Here is a 24036-nt window from a genome sequence, read left to right on the forward strand (position 1 = left end):
TGCTTTAATAGACTTTTATTATTTTAATGCTTTTAATAAAAAAAAAAAAATCACTGAAGTTCTACTCACCGATTAATAACTAGCTCTCATAATAAAAATAAGTCTTTTCTAACCCAGAAATGTGCATAAATAGGATAACAAGGAATCATGAATTGGATAGCATACTTATTACAATACCATCTATTGTACTTATCACAGCCACAAAATCATATGTGAAGTATTTGGTACAGTATGTTACTAAAGTGCCTTTCTCATACAGATAATTACATTTCAAACTTCTTTCTTAAAAATACATTTTCATGAAAACAGTAATTAGGTGTCCCAGAGGATTAGCAAATCAATGCCTGTACTTTTGGTTTCAGGTACATGATTCAAGTATCAAAAGGTTGTGGTTATCAGAACTTGTTACTATCTGATGGTGTCTAATAGCTCATATAATCCAGGTCATACTCCACTTTCTTGCAGCAAGTGATGTTCCCCCCCCACAAAAAAAAAGTGGCACACTTGGTGACAACCTCAAGGTAAGGATCTTGAATAATGGAGGTTTAAATGATCTCTCAACATTCAGGGTCTTACCCCAAACCAGGTTTTAGGCAAAGTGATACGGGGAACTTTTCATTAACACTGTCTGGTGTTGAAACATGATCACAAAAATATTACATTCCCATGAAGAAGAGCCCAGTGGAGAGTCTTTTTATTTTTTTATTATTTTTTTACATGTTTCCTTTTAACAGTTCTTATTTTTGAGCACTAGGTACCAGCACAGGGATAATCTCCAGCTGTGAAATTAAAACAGCAATGCCACTGTTATGCCAGCACATAATGCCAGCAATGATACTGATTTCAGCAGAAGCTGTCCAGTAAAGTTGTTGGAGAGCCAGTCAGAAAGGTGTCTCATTCTGATTAGACTACTTGTTTCTAGTAACTTTGTAATTTGTCCAGGTTCAGAGGCAAAGAAAGAAATTTGTGTTCCTTATTTTCACCCCCAGAAACCCACTGGCTTTGTGTACTTTTGGAATGAGAAGCACTGAATTCCAAGTAATTATTAAATAGATGCATAGCCAGTAACGGTAAGAAAATCCCTACTCTTATACAGTTAATTAGTCTTGTTACATTAATTGAAAACCATTCAGAACTCAGATCTGAATGGAGGGCAATCTGGGAAAGCAGCCAAGTGGGGTTTTAGAGAGTGATGCACAATGTGCCTCTCCACAGCCCGCTGGAGGCAATGGACGCTGCCTTCACAGGGCAGTCCATCAGGCTTATAATTCTCTTATACAAAGATGTTGCTGAGGAGCCATGTATTCATCTTAAGTAATCATATTTAGTACTGGTTATAATAATGAAACAGGTGGAAAGGGAAAGCCTTTTAAAGGTCTTCCAGCAATTAAGAAGCAACAAAGGCATCTTCTTCCAATGACCATAAGGGTATACATAGAGCAGACTGGTAACAGCTGAATGCTCTTCAGGAAATAGCTGTGCCCGCTTGCAGGTTTTTGCAATGCTCAGAATGCATTTTTGCCTCTTTTCTTTTTTTTTTTTTTTGTTCCCAGTTTGGTTCTTTGGATAACAGAATACTAGTAAAATTATATGTCATAAATAAAAAAGTAGAACAAATAATTTGTTTGCATGCAGAAACTGAACTCTGCAGTGTAGCTAATAAGAAAAATAAGACTAGGATGAATACATTTTTAAGAACTGGATCGCTGAGTGTGAATATGTTTGCTCAGCTCTTTCTGAGCTTCCACTGTAGAAGAAAAGATAAAATAAAGTAACAAAGTTCTTTGTGATGTCTTTCTCTTACTAAAAGGCAAAAATATAGAAATAGAGAAAATTAGGAATTATAGTTACATTTGGATGCTAGTTTATGGCAAATTGAATTACAGTGCACTTGTCTTAAGGAAAATAAATGTGTTTGTAGTGGGTTACCCTTACCCAAGGACTAAACTCCCACCCAGCTGCTCTGTCCCTACCCTTCTTCAACAGGATGGGGGAGAAAATAAGATGGAAAAATTCATGGTGTTGGATAAAGACAGGGAGATTGCTTACCAGTTATCATTGTGAGCAAAACAGACCCCCCTTGAGAAAAATAATTTCATTTAGTACCAACTATAATAGATCTGGGTAGTGAGAAACAAAGAAAAAAATTAAACACCTTCCTCCCCGTTTTCCCAGGCTCAACTTCACTCCTTCGCTCCCACCTCCTCTTACCTTCCCCTGGCACTGGTGCAGAGTGGGGAGGGGAATGGGGGGCTCTGCTCAGTCCATAAGGGTTCCTCTCTGACGCTCCTCCTTCCCCACAGTTTCCCCTGCTCCAGCACTGGTCCTCCACAGGCCGCAGCTCCTTCAGGGAATATCCACCTACTCTGGTGCGGGGTCCTCCACGGCCTGCAGGGAAATCCCTGCTCCAGCACCTCTTCCCCTGCCCTGGCCCCGGTGTTTGCAGGGCTGTTCCTCACTCCCTGGCTCTCTCACCCCCAATCTGACCCGTGTTACCTCCTCTCTCCTACACACGTGTATCCAGAGGCTCCTCACAGGTGGCTGAGGGGCCGAGCGGTGGGTGCCCTGTGCCCAGCTGGCTGGAGCTGACTGGGACTGGCTGTGAGTGCCGGCCTCTCCTCACAGAGGCCACCCGCAGCCCCCTTGCCACCAGCACCGCACCAAGGAAACCCAGCACAGCATTTGATTCAGAAATCGGATTAAAGTTATATGAAAGAACACAAATATATTACGCAAGGCTCTTGGTAAGGAAAGCCCCTTGTGTTACCTTTGGAAGATAATAACAAGATACTCCTGAATAGTTGCAGGATATTTTTTATATTCTCGCGATACAAGCTGACCCAAATAAATCCAATTGTGGATTTAAAGTTAGTAGTACAACTTGATTTTCCAACTAATATATCGTTCTTCAAAGAGGCAGATTATTTGTTTTCTGGTATATGTTGACAAAGTACTGGAAAAGATTCAACTCTTTTGGGAAACAACACTTTGACACAGAGGATGGTGTTGAAAATCTGTGTAGAAAAAAAGATATGCACCTGAAGGCTCTGGCCTTTTTATCATACTGTGGTTGGACTAGTAAAGATATCTTTCCTTAAAAAGATTGCCTTTTTAGATCACTACAGAGTTCATTCCAATGTCCTGTATACCATTAGGTTTGTAAGATGCTTTAGTAATCAAGACTGTCATTAAATGCTGTAATTCATTGTTACAGTGTATTTGCTCTGTTTTCCTCTCCTTTTTCCTGCCTTATGTATGTCATAAATTACTCTAATTCCAAATATGTTATTATAGCCATCCTCATTCGTTCATGTGCATCATCTTTGACTTTTTGCTAATATGACTTTTTTTCCTTTTTTAACTACAGATCATTTTGTGACCTGAGCACTTTTTGTAATAATGGAAAAAAACTGGGATCAGGGCATGCATTTTGCAAAAACTGATGCTTGAATTATTAATACAAATCTATTCCCACGTGCAGTGAAATGTAAGTAGAAAATGGAAGCTGTCTATAATTTAATTATAGTACGTACAATAATAATCCATTGTCATTAGGACCCTGATTTTCACTGTGATGTGCAAATAAGGAAATGCCCAGTTCACAACAGTGAGATATAGTGCAGTTTACAGAGCAGAACTGAGTCCTTTTTTGTGTAAAACTGGATTTTAGATTTATTTCTTCTATTTATTTCTGGTGATAGTATGTCACTCTCAACTTTTAATTGCACACAGTGAAAGAAGACACTAACAGGTATTATAACTTAAAGAATCCCTAGCTTACAAAAAAATTCTTTTTAATGCAACTCACAATAGATGGGCATATTCTAGAAAATGAATCAGACACAGTATTCTTATTTCTAAGTCATTCCTGTTTAAATTGTGAGCTCATGCTGCTATTTTGAAATTAAATGCCATAGTCTCAGCTCTCTAATGATAGAAATTTGTTGATTATTACAGATCTTTAAACAGCACTCAGGCACATAGCAAAACAGATTGATAATGCCAACTGGAAGTGTTAAATTCTGCTGCCAGTTTCAGATGCTTTAAAACACTTCAAGAGTAGAGTTCTGGTGACTCCAGATTGAGGACTGTGCTGGGCACCATGCAGATATATAACGAAAGCCAGCTTACATCCCAAGTGTAAAAAGATTCCCGTTGACCAGATGAATGCTCAGGTGCCACTGGGCAAAGGTCACTAACACAATGATATGAAGATAGGAAATATTCAAAGTCTAATTGTCATAGCTGTGCAACTGAAGCAGACACTGGCAGGAAAGATGTCCATAGTCTGTTGAAGGACAAGTGAAAGTCTACTTGTGGCACTTTGTGGAGACAGACATGCAGCCTGGAAAATGCTAGAAATAGCTTTCAAACATATATAGCTTGTACTGAACATGTGGTGCTACTAATGACTAGTTTTTTCTGTGCATGTTTTGCATATTAATAAATTAATTAACCAATTAAAAAGGCACATGTTTAAAATCATAATCTACAGGATTTTTTCTAAGGAACTGATTAGACATTTATAAAGGCAAGGCATAAATTTGATTCAAGTTGCTGGACAATTGACACTATGGTGCTGGTGACAATTAAGCAGCAAAACACTCAATGCTTTCCAGCTGCCATACCAACTGAATAAATAAACCCAAGAGATGAACCAGGTTAGTTTTGGGGCTGGGCAAAGCTGAGCAAATCTGGTCCCTATGAGAGTTAGGAGTTGAGGTAGACCCTGGGGCAGTGGGTAGTAGCCTCTGGAAGAGCCCATGAGCCCTGTAGCACCTGGCAGGTCAGGGTAACCAGCTGTAGTGGCTTTTTTAATGTCAGCTGTGGACATATTCAGCTCTTCTTTTCCACCCACCACCAAACACAAGGAATTTCTATAAGAAACATCTTAATGTTCTATATTGCATGGGTTTGGGGTTTGGGGGTTTTACAGTTTTCACACTTTAAATAGAGTGCCCAAACCTACGCATTGAAAATGGCTACTAGCTCCCACTGAAATTAAGATACATTACTTTTCAGACCAGCTGAGTTTTCCCATTCAGTTAAGAACCCTATTCAAGACTACCTTAAAAACACACAAAAAACAAATGCCAGATTCAAGACTGCACCCCACTGCTCATATACAATGGAAATCACAATACACTGCTTGCACAGGAGCTTGACTGCTAACAATTTCACAGCCACTGTTGGCACAAGTCACAAATTTTCAGTACAAAAGGGTATTTTAAGGCCTTAACACTCAAAGTGATGCCATGAAATGAGACTTGCAGCTTTCATGTAATTGAAATAATGATTTCAGGCTGTCATAGCTGTAAGCATATTCTTGAATGCATGACTCCGGTGCACCTTGTGGGCTTAGAAACCAAAATATGGACCTGTTACTTACAGATCAGCTCTGCAACTGCAGAATGCTTGGAACTGCCTACCCCAGTGCCAATGGCATATACCTGAATGCCTTTTTTTCTCCCTTACTAGATAAAGTGCAGTCTGAATTCTTAATAGTGCATTGATCCAGCAGTAAAATAAGGAATTGCATACTCGTCAGACTAAACCCACCAAGCCCAGTGTATAGCAGGCACCAGCGCACTCCAATCAAGTCTGCTATGATGAAGGCTTTTGCCCCAAGTAAAGCACAGAAAGGATTCCATGTCTACTCCATCTTTTTTTATGTCATCGATTTTCCAAAGTATTTGCCTACAGAATTATACATGTAAGCCATGCTACCACACATTTAAAAAAAAAAAGTTTTAATTTTTTCCATTTTCTTTCTTTCTTCCATTACAATTATAAGAGCCATCTTATGCTTCTGCTAATGTGGAAGTTTTGAACTACCTTTAGTAAGAACACAGTTAAACCCTGTAGGCAAAAACCGAGCTCTGTATCATGACAGAATGTCCCTGCTTCTAAGGATGAAAATATGCACTAGGCAAAAGACAAATTAGCAAGCATTTCACTTCTGGAAAAATACACACTTCAGGATATGATATCAACAAAAAGCCCATTCTCTTTCATCTAAACATTTGTTTTTACACCTGTCATACAGAACTAAATATAGCCTGACTCTGTGCTTCACCACCATATGTTGCCAGTTTCTGGGTGCAGCAAAAGTGGTTTTAGATTTAAAAGGTTTTATGAAAATTCCACCTGCTAATGGCACTCATTTTTATGTTCAAAAGGGATTTACTGCTTTATGTAGATGTTTAATTTCTACTTGTAATTACTTAAGGTATATTCAAAAATCAGATGGCACTTGTCCAAATTTTATATGGTATATTCATCCTGCACACCTGTGAAAGGATCTTGAGAAGAATAAGGTACAGCCAGCTACTCACAGAAAATGTTAGTTCATGTTAATCAGCACATTATGAAAATACATAAGTGATTGCTTAAACTCATAGCCTCCATATATTCATTCCTTACAGATTACATCTTCTCAAATAGAGTTAGAATTATGGTCTTGTTATTACACACTTCCACAAGCAAAATGGGGTGTTCTGGAAGCAGGTTAAGGGAAGCATGACTCCCCCATGTCTTGGACAAGACTGTTGCTCATAAGCTGTACATGCATGTAAAGTAGTGACTTTTTCCAGCATAACTGGAAACTGAACTTATTGTAATAAGTTAAGCAGAGCAACCCTCTAATGAGTCCCACGGAGTGGCAGCAACAGAAGAAATCTGTGGAGAATTAAATATGCCAAACCCCAATAACAGAGCACTAACACAATGTTTAAGGGCACCTCATCTCCCTCTTCCCTGCAGGAAAAGAATCAGCCCTTTCATGCCCTTTCATACCCTTACCTACCTTTCATACCTTACATACCCTACCTACCCATATCATTACTACTCCAGAAATGTTACAAACTCATGAAAAGGTTGAATTCCTAGTTCAGTCATCCGAATCACTTATATTCATCCTGATTCAGCTCAGCTGTTCCCTGGGTGAAGCCTTTTCACTGAAGGTCTCACCTCATCCTGATGTTGCCTAATCACAGCTTTTCAGATCTAGCCTGTATCACTTCTCAGACCAACCTCAGCATCAATTCTATCCTTTTTTCCTAAAACTTTAAGCCAGGTGGGAAAACCTGGTTTTTGGTTTGTTCATAGAAAGAGGATAGAAGAAAAGTTGTCACTACTAAATCCCATAATAAATACTTCATTTTTTGGCTTTCAGTTGTATCTACTAAATCTTTACAATACCCCTAATATTGATGACCTCTTGGAGAATTATCTTTTTGCTACTCTGTAGACCCTGAACCAGGAAAACTTATATGCAGTCCAAGTTCATGCTTATTTTAAAGAACATCCTCACACCCTTCTGGAGCACAGGGTTTTCTCCAAAACTGTGTTCAGAGCAGGGAAGAAGATTTGGAAAACCAGTATAACCATCCGATAGCTTATAATCTATATACTCTATAAACTGACGAGCAACACCTGAAACATATGGGAATTCAAAGTCAAAATGTTGTCCAATATTTCAAAATACTGATTAATCATTTTCTTTAGCAATGTGGAATTCACTAGTGCAGAACAACATCTTGTGGAACCCTAAAAGGTAATAGGTAGAGCAAACAGGAGAAATGCAAAAAGCTTAGAAAACTGAAAGAAAACTCAGGGTGGGGGCAGGACATCAAGTTCAAAAGTTGGTTGAGTGTACTTTATCTTCAGGTGCCCAACTTGAAATATATCAAGTGCATTTGATTTTCAGAAAGCCCAAAACTCACTTTCTCAAGACCAGCTCCTGCAGGACAAGGCAAATGGGGAATTCCTTGTCCATTCAAATTCCTTCAAAAAATACAGGCCGAAGTTGGTTTGAATTTTCTTGGCTCTTCGACTAAGCTGACAAGTTGTCAGTTGCTGTTCTGAAAAGACACATTATAAGATGATTTGAGATTGACTCTTCTTGAAACTCAAATGAGGCTCCAGCAATGAACTGTATAAAACTGTCAGTCCCGAGCTTGTATAACTAGTGTGTAACTATTAACTCGTGTAACTTGTGTAACAGTTACATCATCCTATTTTGCATCCGCTTTTTTTCTATTCTATGCAGTTAAAGACAGTGACATGAAAAGACCATCAAACGGGTACAGGACACATAATGATAAAAGGTTTTATAGCCACAATTCTGGGAAGAGTATGTTCCTCACAAAGAAGTTACACAACTCGTTCTTAGAAGTGCCAATAAAATCTTTATTCCTCTTCTTTTCCACCCTTTCCCATCCACACACATACTAGCATTTATTTTTATGCTATATTTTGAAAAAACTGTATTTTATTACATTTTTAGAGTTTGAACCTGTTTGTTGTTCACCTAGTTTGTTCCCTATTCTGTATCTGGGTGGGCTTTTAACAGCTTTCATATACATACCATACATATATATGTAAATTCCTTCTTTATTCTACTCCTTCATTAAGTATCAGAAAAAACATTTTAAAGTATTTTAAATCAGTTCTGGAAATACTTAGTGCTAGGTCGTGTTGTTCTGAACATACTGTCTTGTAAAACAGCATAACTGGAAACTTGTAGATTATTGCGTTGGACTACTGGGATTCCAGTCTCTCCCAAAACTTTTAAAGCATTTGCAATAAACCTCCTAGTTAGAGAGTCATCAGTCATATAATCAGAATATGCATTTTTAGAGATAATCCTTTTAATCCATTTCAGATTTTTGCATTTCACAACAGAGAACACAAGCTGATCTAGTAAGGCAGAACATATAGACAAACTACTGCAGATTTTGCCTGGGATTTCTTGGGTCAGAGCAGGCAAGCAGATTTCTAGCTGTCACACAATGTGTCTTCCTCTAAAATAATGAATCATTGTTTCTTTCACAGAGCACTTCAGATTTACAGGCTAAGTGCTTTTTATTTTCTCCATCCCCCACCATGCCTCACACTCAAAGAGGAAATAAAAGTCACAAAATAAAAGAGGGTTTCTTGATCAGAAAAGCAACAAAACCAAAACCATCAGAATAAGTTAAGACATTTCCATGGAGCTTATTACACCAGCAGTACAACAATGAAATCTGAGAAAGGATTAGATGTTTGGGGGTAGAGTTTCTAATATATATATTAATTAAAGATACTCTAAAATATTTAACTGAAAGACCTAAGAAAGAAACTAAACTCATGGTTTAAACAAATGACTGTGTATTAGAAGTTAGGATGGCATTTAATGTATGTGAAAATTTTTTACTGTAGCTGCTTATTGGAGTTTTTGGTGCTGTCTTCTTCAATCTACACTACTGGTCACAGCTATTGGAACATTTGGGTCTGATCTACTCTGTCAATCCCAGTGCTCTACTGTTTATTACATTGATAAAGCACTATAGCTTCACAGACTGTAAAGACAAAAAAAGAAATCCACAAATCTGAAAAAAAGCTTAAACAGTATTTCTTAGTTACACTATTAGATTAGGTGCAGTACTGGTGAATTCCTCTGAGGTGGCTCATAAATTTGAGACAAAGACTTTGCCTCCTATAAAGTCTGAAAGTTGTAGGTGCCGCCTTCTGTAAATATTAATAATGGCACCGGAGTGAGCGCCACAAGCAAAGGGCACTTACCCACTCAGAGCCTTCCCAGCAAAACCCTCACTACCTCATAGACTCTACATTGCTTGTTCTCAAAGCAACCTATAAGATTGAAAATATAAAGGATTTTTTTCTATGTATTCCACAACAACACAAAGATTAAAGACCTCAGTTACTCTTTCATTGTTGCTTGCATTCTGGACATAGCATTGAGATATTTTTCACAGCAGTCAGGAAAGCTTTGGTGTGCTTTTGAGCACTTGCAGTGACTGACCCACCCTAAACTACATCCGTCCCCCAGCCAGTCTTCTCTAACTGCACTCCAAAATGTACTCTTCAACCATAAACTACCTGAAAGCAGGCACATTTAATCTCTTTTACAGATTTAAAAAAAAAAAAAAAAGGAACTTTTTGATCATTATAAAAGACACCACCCTAAATTCTGCTAACAACCTGACAGCCTGAGTGGGTGTCCAGCAGAGATGCCTTGTGCCTCGGTTCCCTGGGTAATGGGGACACAGGCTCAGGAATGGAGCACAAACCTGCCAGGAACAACACAGGAGCCATTCCACTTTTTTGCTGCTCTGTCATTTGAAAATACCTCACGAGTGTTCACTGTCTCAAAAGGCAGGCTGAAAGGGGTAGAAATTGCCTTGTGTGCATTCTCCTTTTGAATCCAGGGCAGATCAATGATTGTTTATCTTGAGTGAAGCAAGTGATGTTTTTTCTCCAGATTGTAGCAGACAACACTCCCATCACTGAACCTGGCATGACATAAGTGACACAGAGCTAGGAAGGGGCACGGGACTGGAGCAGGTTAGAATCTGGCTCCCTTGGTCACACAGAGAGCACAATTACTTAATGACAGCAATTTACCAGGTTTACAGTTTGCAGCCCCAAGGAAATATCGCTTGTGACAGTGGAAACAAATCAAGCCTGAAGTGGTTATTCAGCACAGAAAATCAGAGCTAGTTCTTCAAACACTGAAAATCATGGAATTTAATCCAGTGCTTAATTAATGCTTTGTATACCTATTTCTAAGTAGATTTGCTGGAAAGTTTGGGATACTGGTCCTTTTAAATAAGCCGAAGTTAGGTATTAAATTGTCTTTGCTTCTTCCAGTTATGAACTTGACACTAGATTTTTTTCTAATGATTGTTCACTGTATGCTGTTAGTCTTCCAACTGTGAGAGTTATTTATTTGTGCTGTTTTCCTAAGCAACCCGGCTAATTCCCTACTGAAACATCATGCATAAGAATAGGGCTACTGAAGCTGGCTGAAGTCTTCCAGTTCACAAGGAGAGGACATAAAGGAAGAAAAGGGCTGTTGAAACCTCTCAAGGCTTGATTAATGTTTTCACCTTTCAGTGCTTTTCACATTTCTGTTATTATTATCAGTTGTACCAGGAGTTCATAGACAGAAAAATTATGACGTTTTTATATTTAAAATCACTTGAAGAGAAAAGACAGAAAGGGACTTGGTTTAACAGGTAACGAACTCACAACAGTCTCTTAGGAATAACATCATCAGTGCACAGGAGGCGAAGTCCCAGCTAGTTACATATTTTTCCCTGTTGTTTACATACAGCTGCAGTGATGATTTCTTAGAGTTACAGGAAATGAATGAAAGACAAAATATGAGGGAATCAGTAATTAAATTAGGGAGTTGATTTTTGACTAAAAAATTAATTAGCCTAAAAACTAATACACAAAGGTTTTTACAGTCGAATAGCTTTCAGACCAAAAAACACTAGAAATCTATCACTGCTTTCTGACCTACTTTCCATGGTCATGGCTAATTCGATCTTCTTGCTTTTCATATCTCTCTGTCTCTGCCAACAGACAGATGAGCAGTGGAAGAACAGAAGAGGCAGGTTGGGTTAAGAGGCCAGATCAAGGCAAATCCATGGCAAAAAAAGAGATTGGAAAATTTTAGAGACCTACTCCCTAAATAAGCAGACAATTTCTCTTATTATGGTGAAGTCAAAGGACATTTTATCACAAATATAGTATGCCTCATAAATCATCAAAAAAATGTCCAAGTAAATGATCTCTGCATGGATAATATAATGTCTGAAACAATTATTATACCACTTACAGTATCACATCTAAATTCTACAGAAAGTTAATCAAGGCAATTGAATAAATAGTAGATCTGTTGAGAAATTAAACATCAGAAACCAGGGGAAATGAGTACATCAGATATTTTCTACAAAAAATATTACTTTTGTTTAAGAACTGTGTATTTACTTGGAAACAGAGCAATTTATAAGTGAAATAACCCAGAAAACATACATTTATCTAAATTCAGCTATTTTACCTGACCTGAGCAACATAAAAGAATGTTTTACAAGCTAATACGATTTTGCTTTTTTCCCATAAGAAACTTCCCATATGTCCCAGTTTCTATCCTGAGCCCTCCCACACCAATTTTATTCTGATTTCCAAAGTAAATGAGGTTTATGTAACAGCACTGTCAATTGTTATCTGTACTCCATGTCTTCCAATAGTTTTTCATCCCACTGACCACTTCAAAACAGCTTATATGAAGATGCAAATCTCTACAAATGTGTCTGATAATTGACAGCCGTTTGGAGAAAGTAGACCAAAATTCATATCCCTGACATGTAAAGCTAGACAGTGTAACTACAGCACTTTCTTGTTATCCAGACCACATCTATATGAACTAAGCCAACCTCTGCATGAGCTGCTAGATGCCCAGCCAAACATGGAAGTGGTTTAGGAGCTAGGAAGAAAAAAGGGGGAGAGGACAGGAGCATTAGCACATCAGGATGTTCTGTGAGATGAGATAGAGATTTAAGATGCTGATCAGCTGACAGCTAGTCTCTTCTAGTTTTACTGCTCACATGGGGGTTTTTTCCACCTCAAAGTTTTCCATGTAGCCCCTAAAATGAAGCAGTAATTATTTGCATACACCTTAATTAAATATTAAATAAACTAAATATTAATAAACTCTCGGGTACAAGCTACATGAAAGAGATCCAGAATATAAACTTCAGGTGATTAGGAGGGTCCAAAGCGAGGTACCTGACATTTAATTGCACTGCATTGATTCTGAGGATCTGCATCCTCTGACCTTGGCCCAAGTGTAAAACAAAGCACCAACTGCATGGATCCCTGTCTACAGTTCCTAAAGGCAGCTATCATGTCTTTACATATTTGCTTCTAATAAACACAAAACACATTGCTTATAGGGTTTAGTTGCCTTTTTGAGATGAACAGTTTATTTCTTATTGAAAATTATATTTGGACTGAAACAGATGTAAAACTGGTAGGAGTGTCAAGTCTGTCAAAGAACATGTAGATGTCTTCCCAGTCCCATGTTGTAATCTGTAATCCTATTTTAAGGAATGTATTGATGTTTTCAGCCTTAAAAAAGCTAACTGGATTTTGTGTATTTCATTTATGACCGCAGGGACCTACAGGACATGTTTCCGCAAACTGCCCCAAGCTCTATCCTCTTACACTAAGATTTCTAGTGGAATTGTGTGCTCCCCATGAAATAATAGCATCTGTTATAATAACTACCATGAAATAGCAGCTTCTGTACTATCGCACTTTATAGTTTTGCAGAAATTAATTTTTACTTGTTTATTCTTGACTGCAGATTTCCCTTTCAGAAAGCTGTCAATACTGGAAATACAAATAATCCCAAAATGCTGTTCTCTCATTTGCTCTGTTCCTTTTACAATCCCTTAGCAAAATAAAAACAAACAAACAAAGAGAATCACTCCAAAAACCTACAAAGTTCTTATTTTTCAATAAAGCTGTAGAACAAAAACGACTAATTGCAATGAAAGATTTTGTTTTAACTGGAGAATACCATGATGATGAATTTTCAGCTGACTCCAGATGACAAAAGAGAAAGTAGACATACAGAGGTTGTTCAGCTCCATGGTTAAGGTTGTGTGGACTGTTAGGCCTTGACCTAGATTAAACACACTTGGTTTCACAATTTAATAATCATAAATTTGAAAAAAATAGTTTTTCAGAAGATGACAGCACTAGATATACAATTTTTAATTTAATCTATAATTTGAAAATATGGATGCTTTATTCTGCAGTGTTCTGGTCACACAGAGAACAGGAAAAGGGGAAGTTAATTTCACTGCAACTTTCAGTTTCTTTCAATTCAAGAACTGGAGCCATTTTTTGTACTTTATAACACTGCTATATATTTTCTTTTTAATAGATATTTTGGTAGAAAATAAAGTAAAATTAGCTAGAAATAATTTTAGGAATTTATATTAAAAATAATTACCAGGAAGTGAAGATGTTCCTATAAAACCTTTTAGGACTGTTTTAATTATTTTTAAATATTATTTCTTTATACCATAGAAAATTAATAAAGCTAAAAAGATAGTAAAGTACCAATCATTTAGGTATTGAAACATCCTAAGGCATCTAGTAAATGTAATTTAATGTCTGTGGGGTTATGTTTGGGTTTTTTTGGTTGGTGGTTGTTTTTTTTTTTTATATTATAGCTACCTAAACTGAGAGGTAAAAGTGTGGCGGATATTGATAAAATATTATTATATCCTAATGGCTATAATTTTATCTATATTGAATAACCCAGCTGGTACCAAAAGGGGTTTAGTTACTGTAAGTACAGTCGTTTATACACATTTGCAGAGTACCAGTTCACAGCTTCAAATATGTTTTTAGAAAAGCAGGTTCAACTAGGGAAAAATATGAAACAAATATGAAGGAAAGAAAGTTCACCTTTGAAAAATCAGTCTTTCACAGTGCTTCTTAAACTATGGAGGTTATAATTTCTTAGTTATTCAGAAACAATAATTATATTTTTCTGCTTCCATCCTTTTTTTTTTAACATTTGAAGCCATACTTTTATAAGAAAAGAAAGAAAAATCTTCCCTCAGGACAACAGGAAGATATTTCTGTTGTGTAGCAAAATCACAAAGTTCAAGCTGAGAAATATATGATAGCTATTTATTTATTTATAATATTTTACCTTCTACCATATACAGACTAAAATTATCCTCAGAGTTCTTTCACCTTTTTAAACAATAAAAGTTGTTCACATATGATATTGCTTCAATGTTCTCCTAAAAATTGTTTAGAACTTCTGTTATGAAAATTATGTGTCATTTTTAACTGTAAGAATGTAATAAAACATTTAGTAAAAAACTCCATAGTTCTCCACTGAAAGAAATTATGAATCTTCAAAGGTCAGCTATAAATACCTTTTCTAATGCCTTTGTGACTGAAAAGGCTTCATAATAATGAGTATAATCTTTGTCCAGATTTTCTTTTTCAAGCAAATCACAATTTGGTAATTTCTACCTGTTAAATTGATTTCTTTAACTCTTTTCTTTAGAGGTGCTCTGCAAGATTCATCCTTTCATAGCAAAGAAGGAAAAAATAAACCTGTTTAAAAGATGTAGATGACATCATTGCAAAGTAGACTGAAAGTCTGTCTTCAGGGGGGAAAGAAAACACGTCAGAAAGACAGACTTCAGAAGGCGAAAAATCAGTTCTGCTTCAGTATGTGAAGCAAAGTGAAATGTTTCTGTATTAATACAGAGAAAAGCAGGAAAACCAGATTAACAGGTAGGATTGCTGTTTTCATTGTTTCCTTAGATAGGCCTCACCCATAGTTGTTCCCAACACCAGAACAGACGTAAAATAAGTCCTGAAAGGCAAAAGAAGCTACTGATGCACCTTTCAAAATTACAGTCTTCAGCAGTTTTTACATTAAATTTGTAATAATACAAACAGGTAGTGAAGTTGAAGACATTGTAGAGTTCTCATGCAAGGGCATCTTTACCATTTTAAGAGATCTCATGGAGTATGTCTTTCTCTGCTTATTTAGTGCTGTCCTTAATGCAAGGAGACAAAACAAAACACTGAAATATGGAGCAGAGTAAACCAGTAAGGTCCATGCTAAACACAAGAATTCATTACAGTCAGGGTTTGGAGTTTTTTAATTATCATCTCTTTCTTAATATGGAGTGTAAAAATGTTTTTTATCTCATGGCAATTAGAAGTGAGGGGAATATATTGACCTTTGTGGAACAACAAGACATACTGGGATGGAGCTAGCCAGTAGTCTTACTTGCTATCCCACTCTACCTTGGCTTTCTTCAAAGCAAAAATTCTTTGAGATACACACATATAAATATCTCTAAGCATTATCTATATATCTCAGATAAATATATATATATATGTATCATGTCCTTACTTAACTGTCACCAGAAGACAAACTACTCCTAGAGCTTTCTCAATGACTCGAAAAGAATGCTCCTGAAAGTGTTTATAACAAAAAAATAAAGGTCCTATACAGGTAGAAGTGACAGAATTAGCAGCCTCAGTTTTATTTGAGCTGACACACTGAAAACAGTTTGTTTAGTCTGTATGAGAAGACATGGAAGAACGCAATTTTTTATGCCTCAGCTACTTGGCCTTTAAACCCCCAGGGTACTGGGGTCTCTTTCAGGGCACTGGGTTGGACTTCAATGAGAGCAGGAATCACCCTTTAGGTAGGTGTGATATATACACTTACCTAACAGCAACCAAATGAAGAAAGACAAGATTTTGATCTCTTCCCTTCACTCTGACTCAAAATGAGACAGAAGAGTAAGGTGGATTTGGATTTTGGTTTTTTTGTTGGGTTTTTTTTTTTTTTTCCCAGTAGTAGCAGCATAGGTAATTGGGCCAAAAATCTGGCCTTTGAAGGCTACTAGCAACAAGTGGTGCTTGAAGGCTGTGTGGTGATCCAGATATCAGTTCTCAACAACCTGCCCAAGGAATGATGTGAATGTAAAGCCAGAAACAAAATAACACCCCTCAAAATAACACACAATGCAAGCATTTTAAGGGCTGAGTGATCACAGACCACCACATGATGCCAGATACAAAAAAGAAACTTAGCTACAAATGGATCATCTCCAACCAGAGCTGAAACTCTGGATATGTAAAAAACAACCAAGGAAGTGCAAAATACTGCTTAAGTTGTTAAGCACAGGCAATGGGGACTATAAAAAGCAGATTAACTGTTACTCTTTTTCTTAAGATGCCTTTGAGGCATTCAGTGCATGCAGCTGTTAGAGAAATCTGAGGATGATTTCATGTCAAGGAACTGTAGAAAGGTAGTAATTTTAAAAGAGTGCTAAATACCGATGTTTCCAGTGCTCAGATCAATGCAGCAATAATTCATTCTGTCTGAATTGTTGCAATCGGGAATGCAACATGATGCTTTATGTCATGATTCCCCAGTGTGTTTAATTCAGTATGGATCCAGACTACTGCTGAAGGGGTTGCACCTGCCTCTTTTCCCCTTCCCAGTTCCTGTCTCCCTCTTGTGCTAGCACTCAGGAAGACATGTGATGCACCAGAGATCTCATCTCCCTGAAAATTACATGGGGGGGTGGGGGGTTAGTTTCTAACCAGATCAGTGCCAGAGCCAGTTCACCTTGCGGCTGCATGAACTTCTGAAGGGAAGGGGCAAGAATAAACAACTAAGGCTGTGCCCTTCAGTAGCAACAATGCTTTATGCCAGTTAAACTTCTTGGATCCCAAGGTAATGGTTGCTACATAAAACCCTGAAATGGAGCAAACAGACTGTTGCATACTGTAGTTTTGCATAGGATCAGTGACAGTGATTCCTCAGACACCTCTCACAGTTTCTTTTTCTGCCTGGAACTTCATATATTTTTCTGTTATTTAAACTATTCAGCTGCAGTAATAATAGTTATTCCAGCCTCATTAACTAATAAGAATAATTGCCTACTGTCATCTTTATTAAATCCTTCCTTTTTCTTTTTCTTTTCTTTTAAATAGTCATGCTTCTTACAGTACTTCTTTCCCTTAAGTTGAATAGGATGAGTTGATTTCCACAGAGTCTGCTAGAAAAAGGTGTTGGTTTAATAATTATGGATTAAATCCCTGTACAAATTAAATCAAAAGCATCTCTCTCTTATTGCATTGCCATTTTGATTAACCCATTGTCATTCAAATGCAAGAATTCTGCTAGAAGAACTCCAAGGCTCTACTGCTTTCTGTCTGGGAATCAGCATCCTTACTTGCACTGTAACTTACCCAAGTCGATGCAGATTTTGCAGTGTCTCTGACATACTGTGAAGGGAGTTGTATTTTCCACCCTACAAGCACACAGATCTTCCCTAGCTGCCTTTAGACTAATTTAAGGACACGTGAAGAATTTGGCAGAGACTATTACAATGCAGTGAATGGAACCACTGTAGTTAATAAGGGCTTCACAACCAAGCCTATATTACAGTATCATAATACAAATATATAACTAATTAACTAAACAATGAAGGGGAAACATAAAAACAGTTTCTTATGCCTGGGGAATTATAGAGCCTCAGGCTCCAATGGTAGCTTTAAATAAGTATTTCTTTGCTTTTGTTAAGACAGGTTGCTTTAATTTAATATATATTTTATATTAAAATTAATTATTATGTATATTGGATTCTGTGGTTATAATTTGTATTTTCTGCTTTATATGTCACTCACTCATTAGTTTCCTAAATAACAGAGAACACAGTCAGTTGGCATTTTCCAGTGTTTTAATTGCCTGCTGTGATATAATTATTGTGACATTTTGGGATGTTTTTAACATCCTGAATTAAATATTCTGACATCCCACAGAGCACTTCATGAAAACAGTCAAACTGTATTCAAGTCATTAGGAGTCTACAGTTGTCCTTTAATATCAAAATAATTTCTGACACAAAAAATGTAGATAAAATTAAAGTATTTAACAACTTATATCTTATGTCAGTTTTCATCTTTAAAATTGTAAAATGTTATTACAATATAATGAGTAACGATGCAGATCAAAATACTGCATTAATTTGTACTTTCTTTTCTTTTTTTTTTTTTTTTTTTTAAGTAGCTACCAAAGAATGCTACCTATAAAATCCTATCTACAAAGCTTAATTTTTGGTGAATTGTCTTGCTAAAATATGCTACGCTTTTTTTAAAAAAAAAATATTTTTTTTTTCTGATTCTTCTTTCATAATGGTTGTGAAATACTGTACATCTTTAAAAATTATTTCACTTGCCACAGGAATAGTTTGTGACACAAAGTAAAATGCTTTGACACCCAGATTAGACTTGATTTCTGCAAACATTAATTGATTAATATATCTAAAAAGAAATAATTGTGAATTAGCTCCTAACAAGGTGCAAGAATACCTAAGACTAAGATGAAATTTCCTGTCTTGGTCTTTTCAGCTCTGTTTTGCAAATGGATTGGAAGTTTCTTGGTATGTGCTGGGAGAGTATAGAAGAGGTTTTGGGAATCACAGTGCCAATAGTCAGCTCCTTTCAGCCCTCCAGTCCAGCCCCTTCTGCCTCTACCACCACTGCTGCAGAAATGGGTAGATCTTGTTAGGGTTAGAAAGAGAAGTCAGGAGGCTGATAGAGGGTGATATTTCACACTGACAATCTCCAGTTAACACCTGGTCCCTAAAAACTCGTATGCTGGCTTGTGCACAGCACTACATTAAATTGCACTACAGTCAAACTAGAAAATCAGACACACATAACCTGCCACTTAACTTCCCCATGTCAGAGTCTGGCTTGAAGACACAAATTGTGCCTGTTTATTAAATATACTTTTAAAGAGCGAGTGAATGTCTTCATATAGATTTAGTGTTTCATTTATACTTAGCACTAATACCCCAAAAGTTCAAACAAAATATTCAATTTGTATTCTCAGTTTTAAGGCCTAAATGATGATATTTTTTTATTCTATCTGCAAATTTAGTTACTCTATAACATTCATTAATTAAATTTCAAAAGATCGCCTGAATTTTCCTGTGTTAAAATTTAGAAATAAATGCAAACCTGTAACACTGAAGTAATATTCCACAAATCTTAAACATAGTTATGTATGTTTATACAAAAATATATTGGGCCACTGAGTGACCAAGACATAGTCCATGTAAGATTACTGACAAGACTTTAGTTTGCGTGGAAAGACAGTAGTTGCTAGTTATCAGAATTGAAACTAGAAGTGAGGAAGCAACAGTAAAGAGCCCTATAGTATGCTGGCATTAATCTGACAACAAGAATATAGAAAGTGAAATTCTTTCTATTTCTTAGGCACAATACAGCAAAAATCTTCTAAATCAAATCAATTATTGGATACAAGTGAAGAAGATGACAGTACTAGTGAGTGCAGTGTGTGTAAAATTAATGTCCATCATAACTTCACTGAGAACCTGGAGAGAGAGATAATGGAGTTACAACTAGGGGACAAATTTGCAGCAAGGATGTTACTTTTATGTATACGATTACCTGTCTTTTCTATGAAGTATAGCTTTGCTTATATGAGTACTTATTTACTTTATATCTTTCTGATAGTACACTGATGATTCATATTGACTTGAGCATGCCCTAGCGTACTTACTACAATAAAATGCACTGAAACAATCCCAATTATATGATCAAAATCTTCAATAACCCAGCTGACATTTAATGTTGACACTCCATCGTCATGTCAAACTTCTATGCAAACTTCAATCTTTTTTTTTGTTGAAAACATGTCTCCACTTGTTAGATTTCTTTAAAATATGGTAAATGAGTTAATTACAATTCCAAACAGCAGATGTGGGTTTTAACAGCCATAGGGTTTGCACTAACAAGATATCTGAGCAAATATCATGTTAACTGAAGTGAAACTCTCTTGCAGAGCAGCAAGAATGCAGAACGAAGAAATAAGAGATTACAAATAACAGTTAAAATTAAGCTCAAATAAACTCTGTCTGCATTAACAGCCAGGAGCAAATCAGCATTAGTCTTATTTTACCCCAGTTCTGAATAATTTTTTAATATGTAAGATAATAATAAATAGTAAATAAATAATATTTAATAATAAGATCAGTGCAAGCATCCTCAACCCTACTGACTCTGTTGAAGTCCTACTACTTCATTTTAGCTGCTGTTTGGCCAGGCACCTAAACTAACCATGATAAATGAATCCCCATTCAACAGAGTATTTAAGTACATGCTTCATGCAGCTGAACACAGTGTAGACTTAAGCACCCACTTATAATGAGTATGGTAATACATGGTCCTGAATTTGCTTTCCCTTCTACTTGTAAATATTGCCAAGCATGAAGATGGTGACAGATCACTGAAATTGGGAAAAGATTACCCAGAACAGCTACTTCAACTGGTCATTTTCAGGCACAAAATCTGAGGGGACAGAGTTTTTTAATCTGAAGTATAATTAGCTGACATTGTACTCCATTGTGGTATAGCATTAAAACCCAAAGGGTAAACCAAAGTACTGTTAAGTGTCACAAGCGAGCCTTTAAAAAGACTTTTCAAAAGTTTTATGAGGTATTTTTTTGCAGGAATATCTACTACAAAAAAAATATTTTTGTGTTTCTGTGTTGAAAGATACTAAAAGACCATCTCTTTACTTTGTTAGAAAATAAGCACCCATCCAACAAAAATAACTGATGCTCTAGTCATTTAATGTATGACTTGCTCTGAGACAGTATGGAACTACTGTCATATACTTACATAGTTCTTTCAAATATGTCAAAGTGATACCTGAGGTCAGGAGTAAAATCATGTTCATGTTTCAATGTTGTCAGACAGGGTATTTCACTATTAATAAATTTTAATTGGATCGTTATCTTTGATGAAGGAAAATTATATTGGGACCATCTACATTAGCATTCTAGTTCAATCAAAAGTTAGTGATTTCAAGCATGTCTCCCACTCATCACCACATACTATGCTCCACATTACAGAATTGGTTTAGAGTGCAAAAGCTGCATTATTTTCAGATGAAACAAAGCTAAAAAGTATGTTCTAGAAGCACACTTAATAGTGTCCACTCCTGGCTAGACAAGTAGTTCATGGGGTCAGACTACAGCAAGTCCAAAGTAAACCTGCAAAAATATAAATAAATGGGACATAAGACCTGATCACCAGTGCATAACTCTACAGGTTCAACGGGTGAAACCACATGCTGATGTGAACAGCATTTATGCTGTCCAGAAAAGTGCCATGGAAGGTTTGATGTTTAAATGTACAAATTAGTCAAAACCAGGAATTTTAAGAGAAATCATAAGCACTACGGTGACTGAAAACTGTGGCAGGAAGTTTTTCTTTTCTTATTTGGTGGAACACCATGCCCTCCCTTACCAGTGGTTCACCTTCTAACTCACATCAGTTTCCCCAGAATATCCAGTGATAAGTCATCCTTGAGATTTAAGCTTCCAGGTTATCGCTGGCAAATCCTTCTTGTCAATGCATCTTCACCTCTTAAATAGGAAACCCAGCAAGGTGATCCAGACTCGACTCTTGGCTTCATCTGTAGGAATTTAACCTCTGCCTCTCAAGAAGTATCTATAACCACAAACCTGTGGGTAATTTGGGAAGAAGGCACTCTCTGTCCGTTCTATTGACACTGTGACATCATGCAGAAACGAATTTGTGATAAATTGCACAGGAAAGAGCAAGCTCAACTCTATCTTAATGATTAGGACTTTTCTATTAAAGACAGGAATAGCTGGTGACAGTCTGCAGGTAGTCATAGCTGCCATTACAGAAAGTGAACCCTGGTATTAGTTTTGAAAAAACATTACAATTGCATTTTGTCAGGGATCTAATCCTGTAGTAAGCATTAGGTATGCTCTGAGAATGTCCCCCGGGTCAAGCTACTTAGAGGATTTGGTAGAGAAACAGTTCTCAGATCACTGCCAGGCTGAGGTAGAACATGGGCAGGCTCCAAACAGCCTCTGATATGCTCAAAAGCTAATGTCTAGGCACATTTACACCTTTAAAGGCAAAGAAACAAAGAAAGTCAAGTGCATCTAGAATGAAACTGATACTTAGCAAGGTCTTTTTGGATTGTATTTTCGGCTTCATGATCATAAGTCCTTTATTTTGATTCCTCTGATTTTGAGGTCTATAAACACTTCCCTACAAAAGAAATAGCAGGACCATGGGAAAATAAAAAGAGGCAACTGCTCTGCAGAAACCAGAGCAGACTAACAGAAGGAAATGTATACTGCAAGCTGCATAATTTAACCTGCTTTACCAAGGCAGCTTGAGCACTGGAAGCAAGTCAGTGAAATCACCCCAAACACGAGGCAGCTGTGGTTAGACTCTTTCCAGCCCCTGAGCAAGCTGCTTTCAAACTAGCTCAAATGTCTGCAGCAGAGCACAGAGCTAACAGGCGTAGCATAAAACCAATCCAGGAAAGAACTTTTGGTATGCGTTTAAGTTCACAATTAGGGAAGTGGGTAAGTGGATGCTTGAAGTTAATCACTTATTTAAGTGCTTTCCTGAATTACAGCCATACAGTGGTATAACTGATAACTATATCGTTATGTAGAATCTATTTTACATTTCTATATAGAAGCAGAGAAGGAAAGTATTTAGATTAAAGGAAGAGGAATGAAGCTGAATAAGTGCTATTAATGCTAGTTTTGCTGGTTTTCTTAATGCTGTCATACTAGTTTGACCTTTATTTAGAAATCTGTTTGATTTTTGTCATTTGAGATTGATATGTTTCTAAGCAAGGGACTATTTCTGGAAGGAAAAACATTTCTTTCTTTCTCCTTTGCTTTTTGTTTTCCCTCATATTATGACAATTTGTACCATTTTTTGCTTCTATTGCTAAATAGATACAGTTGTTAGGTTTGCAGTAATTCCTACCATAACTGTTCAGTGTATGTGGCAGACAGCTGTTTCCTGTCCCTCACCCTGGTGAAACAGCTTTCTGAGTAAATATTTACAAAGAAATAATTAAAATACAGTTTAATTAAAATTTTTTTTAAAGAATGAGAAATACATAAAGTTGTTATCATTAAATCAAATGAAAAAAACCAAAGCAAATAAAACATGAGCTAGTCAGTATAGTCCTATTGATCATTGTAAACAAGAGAAGATTTATTCATTAAAATTATCATTCAGAACAGTTCACTGAATTCATACAAAAAACATTCCATACCTTTGTGTTTACTAAACATTCTGTAACATGCTTCATGAAAAGTAGAAACAATGTTGTTAGCTATTCTGAAAAACTCCCAGGTTTCAATAAACACAGCTTTTTCTTCTCAGACCAGAATCAAACCAGATGCAGTTATAACATCAGCAAGGGCACCTATTAGTCCAAAGTTTGATGTTCACTCTCTGCAAACATTCATATTGCTAAATACTCACTGCATTTTACTTCAGGGATAGGAAAACCATCCCCGTGCAGTTTATATTTCAGATTTTGTGTTATTCTTTTTCTCCAGAACAAAAAGATACCATATATAGCCTCAGTCTTGCACATTTTAAACCAAGTTTTACTAAAAATTCACCTGTGAAAAAGTGACCAAAAAATAGCTACAGGATGACAAAAGAAATAATCATTTTGCCTATATATATTTAAGTGTGGAAACAAGAACACAAATATCTTTATTTTTTTAGCTATATGTTTATCCATGTATTTGCAGTCAGGTAAGCTAGGATGGAATTTTTGGAAAA

The sequence above is a fragment of the Falco peregrinus genome, chromosome 2 (genome assembly GCF_023634155.1).
Source record: "Falco peregrinus isolate bFalPer1 chromosome 2, bFalPer1.pri, whole genome shotgun sequence".
NCBI lineage: Eukaryota > Metazoa > Chordata > Aves > Falconiformes > Falconidae > Falco > Falco peregrinus.